The following is a 24,136-nucleotide window of genomic DNA, read 5'->3' on the forward strand; positions in this document are numbered from 1 at the left end:
AAATAATATACAACATATTCTCCAACTCCTGATAGGTGCAGCTTCATCCTTTTCTGCCATGTAGAGAAACTTGACTTGTTCAGCTTCGATGCATCCCTCTTATACATCTTTGGATCTTTGCCTCAAGTATCTTTAAACTTTTTCTTCCAGAGTCCAAAGCTCTGATACCAATTGATAGTTCTGATACTTAATGTTAAGTATAGATTCCAAACTAATAAGATGAGAGGGGGGGGTGAATTATACAAACTTAATCTTCCATAAAAACATCAGATTCAACCTCGATAACCTATACTTCAGTAATATAACCAAAACTGCTAAACATGCAAACTCAAAAGCATATAAACATCATAACAGTCATAACAATAGATTTAACATGGAAACCCAAATAGGGGAAAACCACTGTGGGATTTCAGACCCACTAAGAAATGTACTCTTCTAGAGTATGCTCAGTCAAAAGAAAATCATGTTAAAGATTACAAACACATTGCTAGATGTGACCCGGTTAAGGGATTTCCCTCAAATCTATTAGGATCTTCACCTTGTTAGAAGTGACCTTTTTAAAGGATTTCAAACACTCAATTAGAATGTCACCTTGCTAGAGGGTTTTATAAATAAGACTATTAAGTCCACTCTATTAAGAGATTTTCTGTCAATTTACAAAATAACAGTAATAAAAATCTATTTGCAACTTCACATCTAAAATGCTAAAGAAGATTCTTATTTGCTCAATACAATATAGACATAGAACTAATCTTGTCCATCTGCTAGGCTCTATACTCTATTATTCAAAATAGGTCTTCAAGCTTCTATGCTCGGTATTCACTATGTAGCATCCTTGTGCATACACTTGCCTGCATGCATTGTTTATCAACAGTTCCTTATTTATAAAAAATAGCTAACCGCTTAATCTCCTTGATCACATTTCCCATGATCAATCATAGCCGTCAAATCTTCAAACTTTGAGCAGGTTCAATGTATCCTTCGATCTGAAAACATTTTACCCCGCCTAGGAACTTGCATACATTTCTTGGAACTTGTGCTAGGGTATTGTGGTTCAATCTGAGCAGTAGATCTTCCTGCCGATTTTACTTTGCCATAGATTCTTTAACAAACTTCATTCATGGCATACCAATAATTTAATCATAGACAACTCATCAGCTTCCTTCATTAAATAATGCTTTTATTCATTCAATGCATTCTATTATTACTTGGTTGCAACTCAGTAAATACTAAACTTCACTCGGTAGACATTCCGCCTTCATTAACTGATAGCGATAACCTTAGGGTTTACCGACTGGGTTCCTTAGGGTTTACTAACTAGGTTCTTTGCTCGGTAACATAGTATAGTATTAACCTTACAATCAATAAGATATGTATGATATCAAAACAATCTAAACATCATGATCTCATCATTGTCTAACTCGGTAATAGTTGCCAATTGAATAACTTATTCCCCCGCTTATTCATCATATTCTTTCTGTATCTTTTACCAACTTCTTTATACTCATCAAATCATACTTCTCAAGATATGGCAACATCATAATAAATTAGAAAATAAATTTATTGTCATCAATGACAAAATAATAATATTAAGACAGTAAATATCCTTAATCAGTTATATCCATAATCATCAACAACCTTCTCAATATCCTTATTGAAATGCCAACAATCTCTCCTTGTCTATTATAATGCCAAATGCCAATAGATAAATCAAATGAAACTGATACAGAGGAAGTAGTTTATGTGGCTATCAAAGATGGATCAGATGAAGAAAGGTATGAAGAAAAAGCCCTAATATCTCACATAAATACTAATGATTCTTGGATCATAGATAGTGGATTCTCACATCACATGACAGGTGATAAACACAAGTTTGTTATATTAGAAGATTATGATGGAGGCTATGTAAGATTTGGTAATGATGCACCATGTCTAGTAAGAGGTAAAGAATCTATAACACTTCTTGACAATGCAAAAAGCAATGATGTTTATTGGGTTGAAGGTTTGAAATACAATTTGTTGAGTGTAGCACAGCTAAACAACACAGGTTATCGAATAGAATTTCAGAAAGGAATTGTCAAAGGTCATGACAAGCATGGAAAGTTAGCTGCTACCGGGACACAAGTAAAAGGTAACACATTTCACCTTGACTCAACTCAGAACAAGTGTCTATATGCAAAGATAGATGATACCTGGTTATGGCATAAAAGGTTTTGTCATGTAAATTTTGATAATCTGATCAAAATAAGCAAGAAGCCCCGAGTAAGAGGTATACCCAGTCTTGAAAAACTTGAGGATGCTATGTGCTAGGGATGCCAGATGGGTAAGATGACAAGATCAAGCTTTACAAGTAAGTCCTACACTTCTAAGGGAATTTTAGATCTTGTGCACACTGATCTTTGCAGTCCTACGAAAGTTTAGAGTTATTATGGTGATAAATATTTCATATTATTTATGGATGATTATTCAAGGATGATGTCAGTAATGTTTTTAAAAGAAAAATTAGAAGCTTTTCAAATGTTTAAATGGTACAAGGCAAGAGTTAAAAATGAAACAGGAAGACAACTAAAATGTCTTAGATCAGACAGAGGAGGAGAGTTCACATTTGATGAGTTCAACTTATTCTGCAATGATCATGGTATAAAAGGACAAGTATCTGCACTGAGAACTCCACAACAAAATGGAATTGCTGAGAGAAGAAACAGATCTATTGTGGATTGTGCTTGAACCCTGATGATTGAAAAGAAAGTGCCACAAACATTTTGGAGAGAAGCAATAAGCACAGCAATTTACACCCTGAACCAAGTACAACTGAAGAAAGGAACTTTGAAGACACCTTATGAAATCTGGTATTACAAGAAACCTAATGTAAGTTACTTCAAAATCTTTGGAAGTAGATGCTATGTACACAAAGATGATAGAAATGGCAAGTTTGATTAGAAAAGTGAAGAAGGAACATTTCTAGGTTATTCTTCTAGAAGCAAAGCATTTAAATGTCTGATCAAATCATCTAACAAAATAGTAGAAAGTGCAAATGTGAAAATTGATGAATTTGTAGAAGGAAATAGTGAAGGAAATTCCAAGGAACTAGAAGATTATGATGAATTTGTCTATGTTCAACTGACAAGTCTTAGCGAGAAGACTACTGAAGAAAATGAAGAGAATGTCCAGTTACCGAGTGATGAAGAAGATCATACAGAGTCTACCGAGCTTGTATTAGCCAAGTATGTCAGAAGACATCATGCATCAAGTCAGATTATAGGAGATAAGGATGATCCAGTGATGACAAGGAACAAACTGAGCAGAACACATGTCTGATATCTGAATTTGAACTGAGGATAGTGAAAGAGGCATTTACCAGTGAAGATTGGATAAATGCTATGACAGAAGAGATTGATCAAATCAAGAAGAATGACACATGGACACTGGTCCCAAGACCGAAGTACAAAAATGTAATCGATATAAAGTGGATTTTCAGAAACAAGTTTAATGAAAAAGGTGAGGTCATTCAAAATAAAGCAAGACTAGTTTGCAAAGGTTATGCCCAAGAAGAAGGAATTGATTATGGTGAGACTTTTGCACCTGTGGTTACAAGAATTTCAAGGTATATCAAATGGATGTCAAATCTACATTCCTGAATGATATATCAGAAGAAGAAGTTTTTATTGAACAACTTAAAGGATTTGTTGAAGACAAGAATAAAGATCAGGTATGTAAATTGAACAAAGCTTTATATGGTTTGAAACAAGCACCTACAACATGGTATGAAAGATTGCACTCTTATTTAATCAAAATTGGTTTTATAAGGACTAGTGAAAATAGTAACATGTACATGAAGAATGATGAAAATGGAATACTGATCTCAGCCATATTTGTTGATGATATTATCTTTTGTGGAAATGACTCTCTATGCAAGAACTTTGGAAATGAAATGAGCAAATAATTTGAGATGTCATTAATTGGTGAGATAAAGTATTTTATAGGTTTAGAGATACTACAAATGAAAGATGAGATTTTCATTACTCAATCCAAGTACATAAAGGAAATCTTGAAGAAATTTGGAATGGAGGATTGAAAACCAGTAAGTACTCCTATGACATTCCTTACTAGAGGAACATTGGAAAATGAAGAGGTATTGATAGTTCTAATACTTAATGTTAAGTACAGATGCCAAGCTAACAAGATGATGATTTTCATTACTTCTCTGGAATACTCTTGAAAGTTGCTCTAACTTTGTTTCCAAATTGACATTCCTTACATACCGGATTGTGAGGTTTAACAATCTTAGGTAAATCTCTAACTGCCTTAGTAGTACTGATTTTCACAATGCAATCAAAATTTACATGACAAAGTCTCTTATGCCATAACCAACTTTCATCAATATGTACAATCAAACATGTTTTCTCATTGTTGTTCAAATGAAAGATATTACCTCTAGTCTGATTACCGGTTGCAATTTCCAAACTAGTTTTGTTTAAGATTTTACATTTATCATTCTTGAATTGTAACTGAAATCCTTTCTCAACTAATTGACCAACACTCAAAAGATTATGCTTCAAACCTTCAACATAGTAAACATTATCAGTATTGTGCTTACCATCAAAAGATATAGTGCCTTTTCCTTTGATCAAACAAGCTTTATCATCTCTAAATCTTACTAGACCTCCATTGTATTCCTAAAAAGTTAATAATTTACTCTTATCACGAGTCATATGATGTGAACATCCTGAATCAATAATCCATTCATCCTTATCTTCAACTTTAGCTGTCAGGGCCTTCTCTACCGGTTGAATAGTAGGTGTCGGTTGATCTTCTGTTATAGCAACAAAAGCCCATCCATTGTCTATCGGATCCTTGTCAGAATCATCAGTCACTCCTTCATCAACATAATAAAAAGATTTGTCTCTATTCTTCTTAAACGTGTATTTCTGATAGTCAGGATTAGGCTTATATGTTCTTTTAGCTTCTTTTCTTAATATTACATGTCTATTAGGACATCTAGAAGCCATATGACCAATCTTATTATAGTTAAAACATTTAAAGGGTGCTTTACCTTCATACTTACTTCTAGTTGGACCTTTAGGCATTTTCCTTGCAAATAGTGCTTCAAGTTCTTCAAGTTCTTCATTTTCTCTCCTCCTTTCTTCAAGTTCTCTTACATAGAAGGCTTTCCAATCAAATTTATCAGATAATGATGATGATGTAGATGATGATGATGATGATTCTTTGAAAGCTAGATCTGTCTTGATAGTAGTAATAGGACCAAATTCCTCAAGCTCAAAAGCTGAAAGTTTTCCAACCAAAGTGTCTCTAGATACTGATGTATGAGGCATTGTTCTCAATTCATTTATAGTAGTAACTTTCATTTTATATGCTTGTGGCAAAGCTCTTAAAAATTTAGAAATAATTTCATCTTCACTTAAAGTTCCTCCACAACATTGTATACCCAAAAGTAGAAATTCTTTCTTTTTCTTCCATTTTTAGACTTTCATACCATTCAAGTTTTGCAATTTTGACAGTGGAATCTCCCTCATTCAATGTGTCCAGTTTGTCCCAAATAGCTTTAGCGGTAGATCTGTCTGACACTCCCATGACTTGCTAATCAGACAATGCACTCAAAAGTGCTTCTCTTTCTTTGCAATCATTTTATTCATCTTTAGCCAAGTTAGGTGGATTAGGTTGACCTTGAGTAGGGGCAGTATAGCCATTATTTGTAACATACCATATGTCCTTTCCAATGAAATTCAAATGTGTCTCCATCCTGATCTTCCATATGCCATAGTTAGTTCCATGAAGTTTCAGACTGTCCTTCCTGAAATAGTTAGAAGACATTGGATCTCCTCAAGTTGTTAAACTTCTGTAAAAAGAGGACTAGGCTCTAATACCAATTGTTAGGTCCTAGAGACAACTAAGAGGGGGGGGTGAATCAATTGTCCGATAAATTCAACCAAAATTAACTTAACCAAAACTTAATGCTTAATACCGGTGTAGTATAGAAATTAGGATTCATCACAAGATAAGTAGATCAATCAAAACATTAAACATGATAGCTCAATCAAAAGAACTCTCATTGAAATGAACCTAATTCTAAGCACATTCAATAGAGGCATAAAAACAAAGCATTCAAAATGAAAATTATGCAAACCAGATGTAAGATTGAATACTCCTTCCATGCGGCTCCATTGTTGTTCTTTCCTCTTCAATGGGTTTGTGGATCTCACCTACAAGTGCTCACACAATTGAAAGCAAAAAGCTCAAGAGTACTAGAAACGAAAGTTCGGTAGTTTGATAGAAATTCGGGATTAAGGATTCGAAGGGTTCAAGGGGTTTGATTGAAGAAATTCATCCAATTTATAGAAGAATTGGAGAAATGGACAAATTAGCATGATAATGATTTGAATAGAAATTCAAATCAAGAATAGCAAAGTTATGACATGTTGCTATGCAAAGAGGCCTGTGACAATTTTATGACAGATTTTATGACAAATTGCTATGTCAAGACAAATTCTATGACAAATTTCTATGTCAAGACAAGACTCTATGACAAATTTCTATGTCAAGAGTATGACACATGAAGCACAAAAATAGGGAGAACTAGAGACAAGTTAATTAGGTGGAAATTGCAATTAGGAAAATTAGAAAATAGGTGGAAATTAAGAATTAGGAAATTTAGAAATGATGGAAAATTAGATAATTAGGTAAATTAATTAATAATGTGTCATTTATTAATTAATTCACAAAAGAGGAATAATTAGCCAATTAAATGAATATTTAATTGTAATGAGAAGACTTAGGATAAATAAGTAATTTATTAATCCTAAAGGAAGAAAATGATAAATTAGGTTAAATGATTAAATCATAAAACCTTGGAAGACAAATTAGAAATGTGAAAATGACAATTAGGTCTATAATTGACTTGATCATGATTTGATTTGATAAATGACCAATGCGACAAAATGATTTGATTGATAGATGCACCAATTGACGAGGAACAATGACAAATTGATCCAAATTGACATAATTGAGACAGATAGCGATCGATGACAAATCGGTTGAAAAATGACAAAATTGACAAAATAGATTGCAAGATGACAAGATTAGACATGACCACGATCGATGACAAATCGATCGCAAGATGACAAGATTGAAGGATTGATGATAAATCGACAAGATTGATAAACCGATCGCCAAATGATAAGATTGAAAATAGGACAAAACCCTAATTAGGATTGACGATGTCCAAATTGATGCGAAATTAGCACGCACATTGATGCAATAAGATAAAATTGATCAAAATCATGACTAGATTATGTTGTCGACAAGACCAAATTTGAGGACGAGGTGACTGAAGAACTGTAGAAGAATGACTCAATGTTTGCAAATGATAAAAACCAAGTGCGTAACATAGGAGAAATGTTAATGCGACGCAAAAACCTAAAATGAGGCAATGCGCAAATGTTAAAGTATGACCTCGCAAGCGTTGACCATTTTTGGGTGTCTACATTTTGCCCCTCTTTGAGACAATGCGATTTTAAGTGTTGTTTCAAAGAACAATAATGAAAATGCCCCAGACAATAATAATGACATATGCATGCCCCCTCGAGGAATTGGCTGGAAACATTCGGAAAAGAGGCCAATTGATCGATAAGAATGATAGGAGACGATAGGATCGAACGGACTGCCAAGACTGACGGAAGAAATGTTAGTAAGAAGAAATTAGACAAAGGACAGTTAGAGATGGAGAAAAACTTGCTTTCACTAATGCACAGAAGTAGGTGAGAACCTTTATTTGATATGGCAAAATGGATGCAGCGCAACATGGCAATGAAGGCCAGAGCAATAATGCAATCCCTTTGCATAAGACAGACACATGACAGACCAACAACAATCACAATAAAAAAAGAAAAGGACCATGATCCATCCCGGTCACTCTAAATCACTCAGTGACATCATCAAGCAACATAGGAACATGACCGAAGCCAAAGATAAATCAATAAAAAGATAAGATTCACAAATTCAAACAGGTCTATAATTAGAAATGTGAAAATGACAATTAGGTCTATAATTGACTTGATCATGATTTGATTTGATTGATAGATGTGCCAATTGACGAGGAACAATGACAAATTGATCCAAATTGACATAATTGAGACAGATAGCGATCGATGACAAATCGGTTGAAAAATGACAAAATTGACAAAATAGATTGCAAGATGACAAGATTAGACATGACCACGATCGATGACAAATCGATCGCAAGATGACAAGATTGAAGGATTGATGATAAATCGACAAGATTGATAAATGAAAAATTAGAAACTTTATGTCGATAGATAGTCTTAACAATTAATTGCAGTACCGTTAAAGATTAATGCATGAAACAGAAAGACAATAGCATCCACAACACATAACACAAATATTTGTATGTGGAAACCCTATAAGGGGAAAAACCACGGTGGGAAGCCTTGCCCACAATCAAATGAAACTACTGTAGATAGTATTGTTGGCATTATAATAGATAAGGAGAGGTTGTTGGCATTATAACAAACAAGGAGAGATTGTTGGCATTTCAATAAGGATATTGAGAAGGTTGTTGATGATTATGGATATAACTGATCAAGGATGTTTTACTGTCTTAATATTATCATTTTGTCATTGATGTCAAAAAATTGATTTTCTACTTCAATATGATGTTACCATATCTTAAGAAGTATGATTTGATGAGTATAAAGATGTCGGTAAAAGACACAAAAAGAATGTGATGAATAAGGGGAGAAATAAGTTATTCAATGGGCAACTATTACCGAGTTAGGCAATGATGAGATCATGATGTTTAGATTGTTTTGATATCATACATATGTTGTTGATTGTAAGGTTAATACTATACTATGTTACCAAGCAAAGAACCTAGTCGGTAAACCCTAAGGTTATTGCTATCAGTTAATGAAGGTGGAATGTCTATCGAGTGAAGTTTAGTATTTACCGAGTTGCAATTGAGTAGTAACAGAATGCATTGAATGAATAAAAACATTATTTAATGAATGAAGCTAATGAGTTGACTATGATTAAATGATTGATATGCTATGAATGAAGTTTGTTAAAGAATCAATGGCAAAGGAAAATCAATAGGAATATCTACAGCTTAGATTGAACCGCAATACCCTAGCACAAGTTCCAAGAAATGTATGCAAGTTCCAAGGTGGGGTAAAACATTTTCAGATCGAAGGATACATTGAACCTAGTCAAGTTTGAAGATCTAATGGCTATGATTGATCATGGGAAATGTGATCAAGGAGATTAAGTGGTTGGCAAATTGTTTATAAAAAAGGAACTGTTGATAAACAATGTATGTGGGCAAGTGTATGCACAGGGATGCTACATATTGATTACCGAGCACTGAAGCTTGAAGACCTGTTTTAAATAATAGAGTATAGAACCCAGCAGATGGACAAGATTAGTTATATGTCTATATTGTATTGAGAAAATAAGAATCTCCTTTAGCATTTTAGATGTGAAGTTGCAGATAGATTTCATTACTATTATTTTGTAAAGTGACAGAAAATCTCTTAACCGAGTGGACTTAACAGTCTTATTTGTAAAACCCTCTAGCAAGGTGACATTCTGATTAAGTGTTTGATCACTTCTAACAAGGTGAAGATCCTAATAGATATGAGGGAAATCCCTTAACCGGGTCACATCTAGCAATGTGTTTGTAATCTTTAACAGGATTTGTTGTTAACCGAGCATACTCTAGAAGAGTATATTTCTTAGTGGGTCCAAAATCCAACAGTGGTTTTTCCCTATTTGGGTTTCCACATTAAATCTAGTGTTATGAGGATTATGATGTTTATATGCTTTTGAGTTTGCATGTTTAGTATTTTTGGTTATATTACTGAAGTATATGTTACCGAGGTTGAATCTAATGTTTTTATGGAAGAATAAAGTTGTATAATTCACCCCCCCCTCTCATCTTATTAGCTTGGCATCTGTACTTTACATTAAGTATCAGAACTATCAATTGGTATCAGAGCTTTAGACTCCTGAAGAAAAGTTTAAAGGTACTTGAGGCAAAGATCCAAAGATGTAGAAGAGGGATACACCGAAGCTGAACAAGTCAAGTTTCTCTACATGGCAGAAAAGGATGAAGCTGCACCTATCAGGAGCTGGAGAATATGTTGTATATTATCTGGAGAATGATTTCATCACACCAAGCACCTATCCATTAACAATGGAAGAGATAAAGGCAAAGCAAGAACATATCAAAGCAATGATTGAAATAACATTTGCATTGACCAACTCAAAGTTTAATGATCTAGAAGGCTGCAATGATGCCAAGGCAATGTGGGACAAGCTCATATCTATGTATGGAGGAGATGAACATGTTCAATGAGCAAAAGTGGACAGTCTAAGAGGACAACTTGAATCTATGAGGATGGATGAAGGTGTGAACATAACCCAGTATAGTACAAGACTTAAGGAGATTGTCAATCAAATCAAAGGAGCAGGTGGAACCATTGAAGAAAAAGATATAACAAGTAAGTTGTTAGAAACACTTCTACCAGCTTATGCAATCCAGGTCTCTACAATCAATGAATTAAGGTTTGTACCCAATATGCTAGTTTCTTTAGATGCTACTATTGGTAAGCTACATGCATTTGAGTTAAGTAACTTTGATAATAGTGGGTCATCAGTAAATAAAGTTGAATCTACATTTAGTTCTTTTCACATTGGTGAATCTAATGACTACAATGATAGAATGAGTAAGTACACTAAATGGGATCACAGTGGAGCAAGTGAAAGATTTCGCAAGAACATAGAGGAAGTACACAAACTGTATGAGGAAATCAGAAAGCAAGAAAAGTTTGAAGCACTACTAGCCAGAAGGTTATCGAGAGGCAAAGGTAAGTATAAAGGAAAACTACCTTTGAAATGTTTCAATTGTGATAAGATAGGACATATGGCTTCTAACTATCCTGACAAAGAATCCACTAAAAAAATAGATTACCGAGATGATAGACAGAAAGATAATCATTACAGAGGACACCGAGACTTCAGAAGAAGAGATAGAAAGTCATGCTTAATAGCCGATGAGGAATCCAATGATGATAAATCAGATGAAACTGATACAAAGGAAGTAGTTTATGTGGCTATCAAAGATGGATCAGATGAAGAAAGGTATGAAGAAAAAGCCCTAATATCTCACATAAATACTAATGATTCTTGGATCATAGATAGTGGATGCTCACATCACATGACAGGTGATAAACACAAGTTTGCTATGTTAGAAGACTATGATGGAGGCTATGTAAGATTTGGTAATGATGCACCATGTACGGTAAAAGGTAAAGGATCCATAACACTTCTTGACAATGAAAAGTGCAATCATGTTTATTGGGTTGAAGGTTTGAAATATAATTTCTTGAGTGTAGCACAGCTAAACTATACAGGATATAGAATAGAATTTCAGAAAGGAATTGTCAAAGTTCATGACAAGCATGGAAAGTTAGCTGCTACTGGGACACAAACAAAAGGTAATTTATTTCATCTTGACTCAACTCAAAATAAGTGTCTATATGCAAAGATAGATGATACCTGGTTATGGCATAAAAGGTTTTGTCATGTAAATTTTGAAAATATGATCAAAATAAGCAAGAAGCACCAAGTAAGAGGTCTACCAAGTTTGGAAAAACCTGAGAATGCTATGTGTCGAGGATGCCAGATGGGTAAAATGACAAGATCAAGCTTTACAAGTAAGTCCTACACTTCTAAGGGAATTTTAGATCTTGTGCACACTAATCTTTTTGGTCCTATAAAAGTTCAAAGTTATTATGGTGATAAATATTTTATATTATTTATGGATGATTACTCAAGGATGATGTCAGTTATGTTTTTAAAAGAAAAATCAGAAACTTTTCAAATGTTTAAATGGTACAAGGCAAGAGTTGAAAATGAAATAGGAAGACAACTGAAATGTCTTAGATCAGATAGAGGAGGAGAGTTCACATCTGATGAGTTCAACTTATACTACAATGATCATGGTATTAAAAGACAAGTCTCTTCACCGAGAACTCCACAACAAAATGGAATTGCTGAGAGAAGAAACAAATCTATTGTGGATTGTGCTAGAACCCCGATGATTGAAAAGAAAGTGCCACAAACATTCTGGAGAGAAGCAATAAGCACAATAGTTTACACCCTGAACTGAGTACAACTGAAGAAAGGAACTTTGAAGACACCATATGAAATCTGGTATGACAAGAAACCTAATGTAAGTTATCTCAAAATCCTTGGAAGTAGATGCTATGTACACAAAGATGATAGAAATGGAAAGTTTCATCAGAAAAGTGAAGAAGGAACATTTCATGGTTATTCTTCTAGAAGCAAAGCATTTAAATGTCTGATCAAATCATCTAACAAAATAGTAGAAAGTGCAAATGTGAAAATTGATGAATTTGCAGAAAGAAATGATGAAGGAAATTTCAAAGAACCAGAAGATTATGATGAATTTTTCTATGTTCAACCGACAAGTCTTACTGAGAGAACTGTTGAAGGAAATGAAGAGAATATTCAGTTATCGAGTGATGAAGAAGATCATACAGAGCCTACCAAGCCTGTATTATCCAAGTATGTCATAAGACATCATGCATCAAGTCAGATTATAGCAGATAAAGATGATCTAGTGATGACAAGGAACAAACTGAGATAGAACACATGTTTGATATCTGAATTTGAACCGAGAATAGTGAAAGAGGCATTTAATAGTAAAGATTGGATAAATGCTATGACAGAAGAGATTGATCAAATCAATAAGAATGACACATGGACTCTAATCCCAAGACCGAAGGACAAAAATGTAATCGGTACAAAGTGAATTTTTCAGAAACAAGCTAAATGAAAAAGGTGAGGTCATTCGAAATAAAGCAAGACTAGTTTGCAAAGGTTATGCTCAAGAAGAAGGAATTGATTATGGTGAAACTTTTGCACTTGTGGCTAGACTTGAAGGATTAAGAACATTGTTGGCATATGCTTCTTTCAAGAATTTCAAGGTATATCAAATGGATGTCAAATCTGCATTTCTGAATGGTATATTAGAAGAAGAAGCTTTTATTGAACAACCTGAAGGATTTGTTGAAGACAAGAATAAAGATCAAGTATGTAAATTGAACAAAGCTTTATATGGTCTAAAACAAGCACCTAGAGCATGGTATGAAAGATTGCACTCTTATTTGATCAAGATTGGTTTTATAAGAACAAGTGAAAACAACAATATGTACATGAAGAATGATGAAAATGGAATACTAATCTTAGCCATATTTGTTGATGATATTATCTTTTGTGGAAATGACTCTCTATGTAAAAACTTCGGAAATGAAATGAGAAAAGAATTTGAGATGTCATTAATCGGTGAGATAAAGTATTTTATAGGTTTACAGAAACTACAAATGAAAAATGAGATTTTCATTACTCAATCCAAGTACATAAAGGAAATCTTGAAGAAATTTGGAATGGAGGATTCAAAACCAGTAAGTACTGCTATGACTACCAACTATAAATTATCAAAGAATGATGAATCTGCATCTGTTGATGAGACACTTTACTGATCCATGATTGGAAAGCTACAATATGTTGTTCACAGCAGGCCAGACATAGCACATGCAGTAGGTATAGTTGCAAGATTCTCTGCAGACCCTAAGGCAACACACATGACAATAATCAAGAGAATTTTCAGATACTTGAAACGTATAGAGGATTATGGCTTAGTATATTAAAAAGGAAATGACTTTGATTTAAAAGTTTATACTGATGCTGATTGGGCATGCAACATTGATTATAGGAAAAGTACAAGTGGAGGAGCTTTCTTTTTAGGAGAAAGACTAGTGAGTTGGCTTAGCAAGAAACAAGGATGTGTTTCACAGTCAATAGTAGAAGTTGAATACGTTGCTGCAGCATTGAATTGCACCAACATAGTATGGATCAAACAACTATTGGAAGGTATAAATGAGAAAGTTACCAAGGCAGTAACTATATTCTGTGACAATACTAGTGCATTAACATTTCAAAGAATCTTGTTATGCACTCTAAGACTAAGCACATCTCTATCAAATATCATTATCTTAGAGAAGAAGCTCAAGAGAAGAAAGTGGTGTTGGAATATGTTAGCACAAAGGAACAAATAACAGATATCTTCACCAAGCCACTACCAAGGGACACTTTTGAGTATCTCAGAAGTAAGTTAGGGGTCCTACTCCTATCTTCTACTCATTAACCGAGTTCGGTGAAAGCATTAATTTGATGACTCTACAGAATATCTTTTAGGAGTTGATGTTGATTTACACACTTTAGGAGGTTTTCTAAAGGTGTGCAGGAAACAATATAGGAAACAGGAATTGATGACATAAATGCTCTGACCGAGACTAAGTTGACGCACAACAATAGGAAATCACTTCATACAAGAAGAAATTATGTTTTAGTTCTTTACTTTTTGGCATTGTTGTCAAAGGGGGAGAAGACTGAATAAAAGCAAGACTAAAGAGAAAAGAGGAGAAGACTACTGTATGGGGGAGAATTCTGATGACAGGGGGAGAGCATTTCAGAATTTTAGATTCTCATAGAAATCCGAATCAATTAGGTCAAATCAATTGGTTTTTCCATCAATGCCAAAGGGGGATATTGTTGGCATTCTAATAGACAAGGAGAGATTGTTTGCATTATAACAGAGAAGGAGAGATTGTTGGCATTTCAATAAGGATATTGAGAAGGTTGTTGATGATTATGGATATAACTAATCAATGATGTTTTATTGTCTTAATATTATTATTTTGTCATTGATGTCAAGAAATTGATTTTCTAATTCAATATGATGTTGCCATATCTTAAGAAGTATGATTTGATGAGTATAAAGATGTCGGTAAAAGACACAAAAAGAATGTGATGAATAAGGGGAGAAATAAGTTATTCAATGGGCAACTATTATCAAGTTAGGCAATGATGAGATCACGATGTTTAGATTATTTTGATATTATACATATGTTGTTGATTGTAAGGTTAATACTATACTATGTTACCAAGCAAAGAACCTAGTCGGTAAACCCTAAGGAACCTAGTCGGTAAACCCTAAGGTTATTGCTATCGATTAATGAAGGTGGAATGTCTACCGAGTGAAGTTTAGTATTTACCGAGTTGCAACTGAGTAGTAACAGAATGCATTGAATGAATAAAAACATTATTTAATGAAGGAAGCTAATGAGTTGGCTATGATTAAATGATTGGTATGCCCTGAATGAAGTTTGTTAAAGAATCTATGGCAAAGGAAAATTGGCAAGAATATCTACAGCTTAGATTGAACCGCAATACCCTAGCACAAGTTCCAAGAAATGTATGCAAGTTCCAAGGTGGGGTAAAATGTTTTCAGATCAAAGGATACATTGAACCTAGTCAAGTTTGAAGATCTGATGGCTATGATTGATCATGGGAAATGTGATCAAGGAGATTAAGTGATTGGCAAATTGTTTATAAATAAGGAACTGTTGATAAACAATGTATGTGGGCAAGTGTATGCATAGGAATGCTACATAGTGATTACCGAGCACTGAAGCTTGAAGACTTGTTTTAAATAATAGAGTATAGAGCCCAGCAGATGGAAAATATTAGTTATATGTCTATATTGTATTGAGAAAATAAGAATCTACTTTAGCATTTTAGATGTGAAGTTGCAGATAGATTTTATTACTATTATTTTGTAAAGTGACAAAAAATCTCTTAACCGAGTGGACTTAACAGTCTTATTTGTAAAACCCTTTAGCAAGGTGACATTCTGATTGAGTGTTTGAAATCCTTTAACAAGGTCACTTCTAACAAGGTGAAGATCCTAATAGATATGAGGGAAATCCCTTAACCGGGTCACATCTAGCAATGTGTTTGTAATTTTTAACAAGATTTGTTGTTAACCGAGCATACTCTAGAAGAGTATATTTCTTAGTGGGTCCGAAATCCAATAGTGGTTTTTCCCTATTTGGGTTTCCACATTAAATCTGGTGTTATGAGGATTATCATGCTTATATGCTTTTGAGTTTGCATGTTTAGTATTTTTAGTTATATTATTGAAGTATATGTTACCGAGGTTGAATCTAATGTTTTTATGGAAGATTAAAGTTGTATGATTCACCCCCCCTCTCATCTTATTAGCTTGGCATCTATACTTAACATTAAGTATCAGAACTATCAAGTATGTGTGTACAATATGGATTCTGCACATGCAGAATGGCCAGCTACCTAGAGCTCACTGCTCAATCACAAAATGAGAGCCACACTGACTACAATTGGATGTTAAATCCAATGATAATGTACTGCACAAAATAGCATCTTCATATGCTGGATTCAGTACCAGCTTAATTCTGATTGCCTTCACAAAATCCTTCCTTCAACCTTCAAATGATGTCTACATGTATATCTCTGCTTATTTTTGCATATACCTTATTACAATCATTGTCACAATCACATTACAATCTCACAATTGAGATCTTACATATATACCAAAACCTAAGACCAATTTGAATAGGTCGGCTCACTAAAAGATATTACAATAAAATCAATTACAAATAAATCAATATCCGATGCATGATGTCATCTCAATGCATTTATAATAGTAATAAATCATCTCCATAATGTGTCATGCTGATCTAGAATATATATATACCTGTCGGTGTATATCTTGGACCTATTTTTCGGTAACAATAAATATGCAAACCTGAATAAGCAAATAACCAAATTGCTAAAACCATGTGATCTAATAATGTCTTCGACATAACCATGTAGTCTCCAAGTCATTCCAAGTGCCGGTGAACAATATAATCTATCGGTGAACCAAATACCGGTGACTGTGCATAAGTCTCTGACTTGCCGGTAAACATAACCAAAAATTTCCGAGTGCTGATAAGTGTTGACAAGTGATGATAGGTGTTGACATCAATGAAAAAATCATATCAACATATCCAAAATTCCAACATAAAGTACCTCTCACCATTTAGTTTTCTTGTTTTGGTTGGCCCACACAAATCAGTATGATAAGTTCTAAAGGTCTTATTGTTGAGTTCTCGTTTGTTTTGAAACTCACCTTGCTTTTCTTTCCTCTTTGACACTCATCACAAAATGTTCTTGTTGGCATAATAATTTGAGGTATGTTCTGATGGAACCTTAAATTTTTTCAAAATTTAGAGTTCCAAATCTCATGTAGGACAACAAGTTCACTAGGGAAATCATGTGAGACACCTATGTTTAGGTATACTTTTCCATTTCAAGCTCCTGAAAGCCTATTCCGATGCATACATCAAGTGGTTGATTTTTTAGGTATGTATGTAGTTGCAAATATGGAATCATTCCAGGTATGCCTTTTCGAATCATAATTTCTCTCCATTTAAGCATTATTATGACAATCTAATTGTTCTTTTGCATTTTATGTATATTAAATTACCCTTGTACCAAGTTGCAAGTTCCTATGATATCGTTTGCCATTTTTTGTAAAGCCACTCCATTTGCATTTTCTTATATTTTTCAATGGTGAGATAATTTTTTATCAAAGTAAGTCATCTTTGAGTATTATTAAATATTTCCCATTGAGATTTCATATTGAATTGTATATTCCTCTGAGTTCTTCATGTCACAACGTATCATTATAACAATTTCTAATCCTCCATGATTTGATTTGCTATTTTTTCCAAAGCGACCTTGTTTGCAATTTATTTTAAATTCTCATCTGAAATGTAATATTAATCCAAGTAGTCATTTTCATATGTTAATATTTCTTACTTGAATTAATCTTATAATAATATAGTATATTCTTTCAAATATTTATGATACAAGGATGTTTTGTGCAAAATCCTAGGTATCAAGGAATTCATTTAATATCTTCTTGGCTAATGTAAAGTTTATTGAGTATGATGTTTGCAGGTTATTATTTAGCCATAATATTATTATTTTGCAAGAGGAAATATAAGTTCATTTTGAAAGATAAAATATATAGGATTGAGATTCAATTTTGAATTTGATAAATAATACTTTTATAGAATATACGTTTAAATCATTTTAAATAAATTATTTGAATAAAATATATATTTATATGGGACTTATAAAGTTCAAAACACTTTATACATGGTAGGCTGGCAAAGGATGAAACTCACTGGAGATCATTGTAATAAAAAATAAGTCTCCCTGATCTCCGATAAAGATATAACAAAGCGCTCAAGTGATTAACCAATCCATTCTGGAATGCATGGTGGCTAAAACTGAATTCACGTTTCTATAGTTTGGGCCATTTTTTGAAGCTAAAAATGAATGATTAATGATGTTTTCAATCTTTAAATGATTGCCCGGATCATATATCTCACCTTGGGGGGCATTTTTATAATATTTTTATTGTTTTTAAAGTGTCAGTGAGCTGTTTAAAAGCTCAGATTTGGAAGTGACGACCTGCATATTCTAATTCAGTGAAGGAGATTAAAAGAAGCATGTTTTACCCAATAAAAATAGAGATCCAACTCTATCCTTCAATACTTGAATTCTTGAGATAATATTAATGAATTTGACAATGATACTATAAGACAATCATGGGCAGCATAATGGGTGTTTGTTTATAATACTCATCATCCCATGAAACAGAGATTGATATATCAGAAGCTATAATAGATGTTTTTTGTTCTTACATGCCTGGAAATGGAAAAGCTTGCAAATATGATTGCATTTGTAGATTTAGCCAATGGCTATGGAATTGTGCACAATCGATATCTTGTAGGAAGCCAATGCTCATCTATGCTTAGAGCTTTGCATTTTACCAGCACTATTGGCTTGATCACTAACTCACCAATGGATAAAAGGAAGATTTTCAAAAGTTAGCAATACATTTGGATGAAATTGGAGTGACTCGTTAAGATTAAACCAACGTTGTCACCCTAACCCTAATCCATCGGGTATCGAAGTATCTAAAAAACCACCTCCCCGATATCCTGATGGAGTGATTATACCACAAGAAGGAAATTATGACAACATGACAACAGGAAGTATTTCCTACCTAAATTTAATATAATGTTCTGATATTATGATTTGGGATATAACTTTATCATTTGTAAAGGCATTTTGGAAAGTAACTCTATCTATTATATTTTGATGTAAATAATATTTTAATATTATTTATTACTTTTCAGATAGTACTAAGGTGTTCATTTTGTCAAAAAAGAAAAATGCATTTGACATATGTGACTTGAGTGACCTTTAACTATTTAGCATGTCATCTTGTATTATTTTCATTTGAATGATCTTTTTTACCCTAATTCATTAAAATAAAAATATATACATTAGGGTGAAATTTATTATTTTTGAATATTAAAGCCAAAGGATGAACGTCTTATTTATAAGTAATATTTTTTCAAAGGTTTAAAATACTTAGATGCAAATGGATTATCTTAAAAAAGTATTTATATAAAAAAAGGGATTATTAATCTTACAAAAGCAAAACCTAATCAAGAGTGATATATGATTTATCAATGAATTTGATTGGTTTAATTTGTGTGCCTTTGAATAAATACAAGTGAATATACTTTGTCATTTTAAATCTTGAAAATCATTAGAATATTTTCATTATATGTTTTTTACCCTTTAAAGTTCATTGAATCATTTTATATTAGGGTAAATATTATTTATTTTTCAAAATCAAAATATGAATATTATGAAGAATATTTCATAAAAGGGGAAGATGCATTTTTTTTTACACAAATGAAAGAGATAAATAGTATTTATTGAAAAGCCATTGCAATAAAGAATTCCTTTCATATGTATATATTTGCCCTAAAAATTGGACATTTTACATTAGGGTAAATAGTTTTAATGTTTTAAAGATCAAAGCATGATTATTATTATTTTGGAGAAAATGTATTTTTACCATAAGTAAAGTGATGAAAAGCATTTATTTATTAAAGTGATCCTTCCATATACATTTTATTTTCCCTAGGTTTATAAACGGAATATATTTATTAGGGTATATTATTTATATCATGTACTTAATGATTTGATTGGTATTTGCAAGAGTATGTTCATGTGATAAAATATTTCCAACCTAATTCAAGTGCCCTAAAAGGTGAAGAGGTATTAGAAGTTTTTTTCACGGATATCATTTTTGCACAAGGAAGTATATGCTTCTATTTGCCATATAAAATCTTTTACCTTAGGTTATGAAAAAACTGTCATTAGGGTAAATTATCCTTAATACTTTGATTTAAGTGAATTATCCTAAATAAGTATTTTACGTAAGGGAGAAGGATTATTACCTAATCAAAGGTGGTATGTAGTTAATGTTTAAAATCAAGGGATTTGATTAGTTTGTTTTATGTGCAGAAGATATTGAGGAGATGGTGAATATTTGCCAAGAAATGTTATCAAAGTGGAGGATAAAGGATATATTATTAAAGCATTATTTAGTATGGTGTTTTAGGGTTTTCCTTTTAAATTATATCTGTAAACCAAAGGGTGTGTCCTTTGGAAAACAATTGTTTGTAACTCCCTCCTGTGTATGAAAGGGTGTGTCTTGTCATATGTGCCTATGGATTCACATACTTATAGGGAGTCATTTTTTATGTAAAAAAAGGGGAGTCATAAGAACAACATACGGCTGTAAGGATTGAATATCATTTTGTATTAGAGAAGTCTATAAAAAGAAGAAGTATCATTTTGTGCAAGCAATCTGTAATGGAGTATCTGCAAGTGCAGCTTATGTATGCAATTATTTCCTATAGATTAATATACAAGGTTCGTTGTTTCTTTTTCCAAATATTGTGTACACTTTTGTGTTGATGATTATCTTTGTCCTCTTGATAAATATGTTTATAGATTTTCTATGATGTGAATCACATGTCATTGCATTAAGTGAAAGATTGAGTTCTTATTGTTTGTGTAACACATACTGAACCTTCATAGTTGATGAGAAATTGTCTCTTGAGTTGATAAGATATTTTGTCCACAAAGTGTCATATATATCCCTAGATAGAGGCACTAGTATGTTATTGATCTTTTAAGGTTTTGATTTGTATGCATTCAAGGTTCTTGATAGAGAAATGTTCTTCCCAAATCCTATATGAACCGATCTATGTAGATTTCATTTAAATCTTGAAAGCAATTTCATTTTCAATATACATTCACAATCATTTCTTTTCAAAGCATTCAGTTAAAGCATATAATAAAGCATAGTTGCAAAACAATAATTTGCCAGTTGTGTAAACTTGCTAAAAGGTTTAAATCCACTATAAATAACCTCTTTTGTGCTTGAGAGGAAGAGGCATACCCACCTAGGCTTAGTGGAGCCTAAAGTGTAGAGGGATTTGGTCTTTGACCATCCCTATTCGTTGGCCAAGGCTGATTGGACTACTTGATGATTTGGCTAGTCTTTTGGTTTTCCAATCTTTGGTTTTGGGAACCAACATGTTCCTTACATAACCTTTCTTACTCACCTTGACAAGATTGTCAAAATTAATGTGTCCTAACCTTCTATGCCAAAACCAACTTTCATCAACATGACCCATCATACACTGAGATTCAAAGCATTCCTTGAAGTTGTATACATTTTCATTTGTCCTTTTTCCCTCTGCAACTAATTGGCCATTTCTCTCTTTTTTGATTTTACAACCTTTGGAGTCAAAGGTAAATTTGTATCCTCTATCACACATTTAACTCACACTAAGTATATTGTATTACAATCCTTCTACATAGTATACATTGTGATATTTTAACTTGCCATGTATGTTTAGTGTACCCTTGCCTTTTATATTAATTGAAGAATTATCTCCAAACCAGACTGAACCATTATTCAAATCTTCAAGCTTAGTGAATTTCTTCTTATCTCGTGTCATATGATTGGAACAACCATTGTCTAAAACCAATAGATTTCTTCTTTATACATGTAGAGCTATTTGAACTATCAGACTTGATTCATTTTTTTCTCTCTCAATGCATACTTGTTTGGTTTCTTTTCTTTTCTCAGTTGCATCATTTTGATTTTATATTTTTTTTGGTTTTACTACAGGTACCTTTTTATGCTTAGCTGCCCTTAACTTGCAGTTTTTTGCAATGTGAGAAATTTTTTGACAATAGTAACACTTTACATTCTTGTTAAAATATGATATAGGAGAATTTCTATATGATTTAAATCTATTTCTTCTACATTCATGAATTTTGTGACCAAATACATTACAATGATAACAAATGACATTTACATCTCTTAAAGAAAAAAAAGGATTCTTATACACATAATTAGAAGCAGACCTAAGCATATATCTACAATCTGAAATATTATGTCCATAAGCATTTCATTGAAGAAATAACCATGGAATTTGGGAACATACCGGTTACTATTGTTGAAAGTATTTCTCAATGGTCTTCTTGTAGTTTCATATCTCTTTCTTCCTGACTTCTTCCTTGTGTCTCTGAATTTTGTGAAACCTTCATCATCCACCTTGTTTTTTCCCTTTTGGATTAACATGTTTATTCTTTATAGCAGCATTAGCATAGTTCTTCTTTGGTGTATTGATGGCAGTGAGAGTTTGTTCATGACCATTTATGCTAGTAGATACAAAATTCATGTCTTTATTAGAAGAATTCTCACTATTGGAACTTTGGTTGGCTTCATATCCTAAGCTCATAGAGCCCTTTGAGTTCTTTTGCTTCTTCAATATTTAATGCAATGCATTAGTGTTGCTCTCATACTTTATTATTGTCTTGAGATCATCCTTGCACTTGTTAAGCTCTTTCTGAGATTCACATTTTATTGCTCCAATTTTTGACACTCATTTCCCTTACCTTCCAAATCTAATTTTGTCACCTCATACATTCTTTTGGCTTCTTCCAATTGAGTTGTTATATTTTTAATATTTTGCTTAGAGTCATCAAGACACTTATTCAATTGGTCTTGTTCCTTAGTAGCAACATTCCTATACTTTGTGTTTTCTTTCCTCAACCTCTTGATTTCTTCAAGTGCACATACAAGTTCTCCTTCAAGATCAACCTCAGCCTCAACATCTTCTTCTTCCTCATCACTGTCAATTGAGTTGTAATTTTCAGATTGTGTCCTTCGATCTCTCCTTGGTGTATGTCCTTCATTTGATTCCTCGTGTGCCATGAAGAGATTGACTTCTCTTTCATCCTCACTACATTTTACATCAGAAGCACTTTCTTCATTAGTGACATTACTTTCAATGGTGTAGAGACTGCCCTTCTTTCTGAATTTTCTTCTCCTTGGTTCGTATAACTTCTTGACATTTTCTTTACCCATGATCTTCACATTTTGGTTCTCATCATCTCCTTTCTCCTCATATGGACACTTGGCAATGAAATGTCCTATCTTACCATAATTGAAACATTTGAATGGAAGTTTTTCTTTGTACTTGCCTGAACCCTTCTTGAGTTTTATAACAAAGTTAGCTTCAGTTGCAGCTGAGTCATTTTCTTCAACATTTGTAACCTCTTCTTTCCCTTTCTTGGTTGCATTGAAGGAAACTTATCTCTTTGAACTTTCACCACCTACTTCTCTCATCTCATAAGTTGATAAGGAGACAAATAACTCATACATGGAGAAAGTATTCAAGTCTTTAGCTTCTTCTATGGAAAAAACTTTAGTGTCATACTTAGTTTTTAGAGATCTTAGTACCTTTTTCATTATGACCTCATTTAGAAGGTCTTCCCCTAGACCTCAGATATCATTAACAGTCTCATCTACTCTATGAATAATCTACAATCTTCTCTTTTCCTTCATTTTGAGACTTTAAAATTATTCTCTAAGATTTTGTAGTTTGGCATCCTTCACCTTAATATCTCAATATATTCATTGGAACTTATCCCATGTCTCTTTGGTTGAAGAGTAGTGCATCACCTTACCAAATTTAGTATTTGACAATCCACTAACGATGGCATGTTTTTCTTTGGCATTATACTCATATTCTTTCTTAGCATCAGGGTCGATAGGAGTGGTTGGGACAGTGTACCCATTCTTCACAAACATCCAAACAACATATCCAAGGGAAGACAAGTAGGTTTCCATCCTTCTACTCGAGAAGGCATAGTTGGTGTCATCAAAAAATAGGTACTTTAGCAGAGGATAATT

The sequence above is a fragment of the Cryptomeria japonica genome, chromosome 5 (genome assembly GCF_030272615.1).
Source record: "Cryptomeria japonica chromosome 5, Sugi_1.0, whole genome shotgun sequence".
In the NCBI taxonomy this organism is placed as follows: domain Eukaryota; kingdom Viridiplantae; phylum Streptophyta; class Pinopsida; order Cupressales; family Cupressaceae; genus Cryptomeria; species Cryptomeria japonica.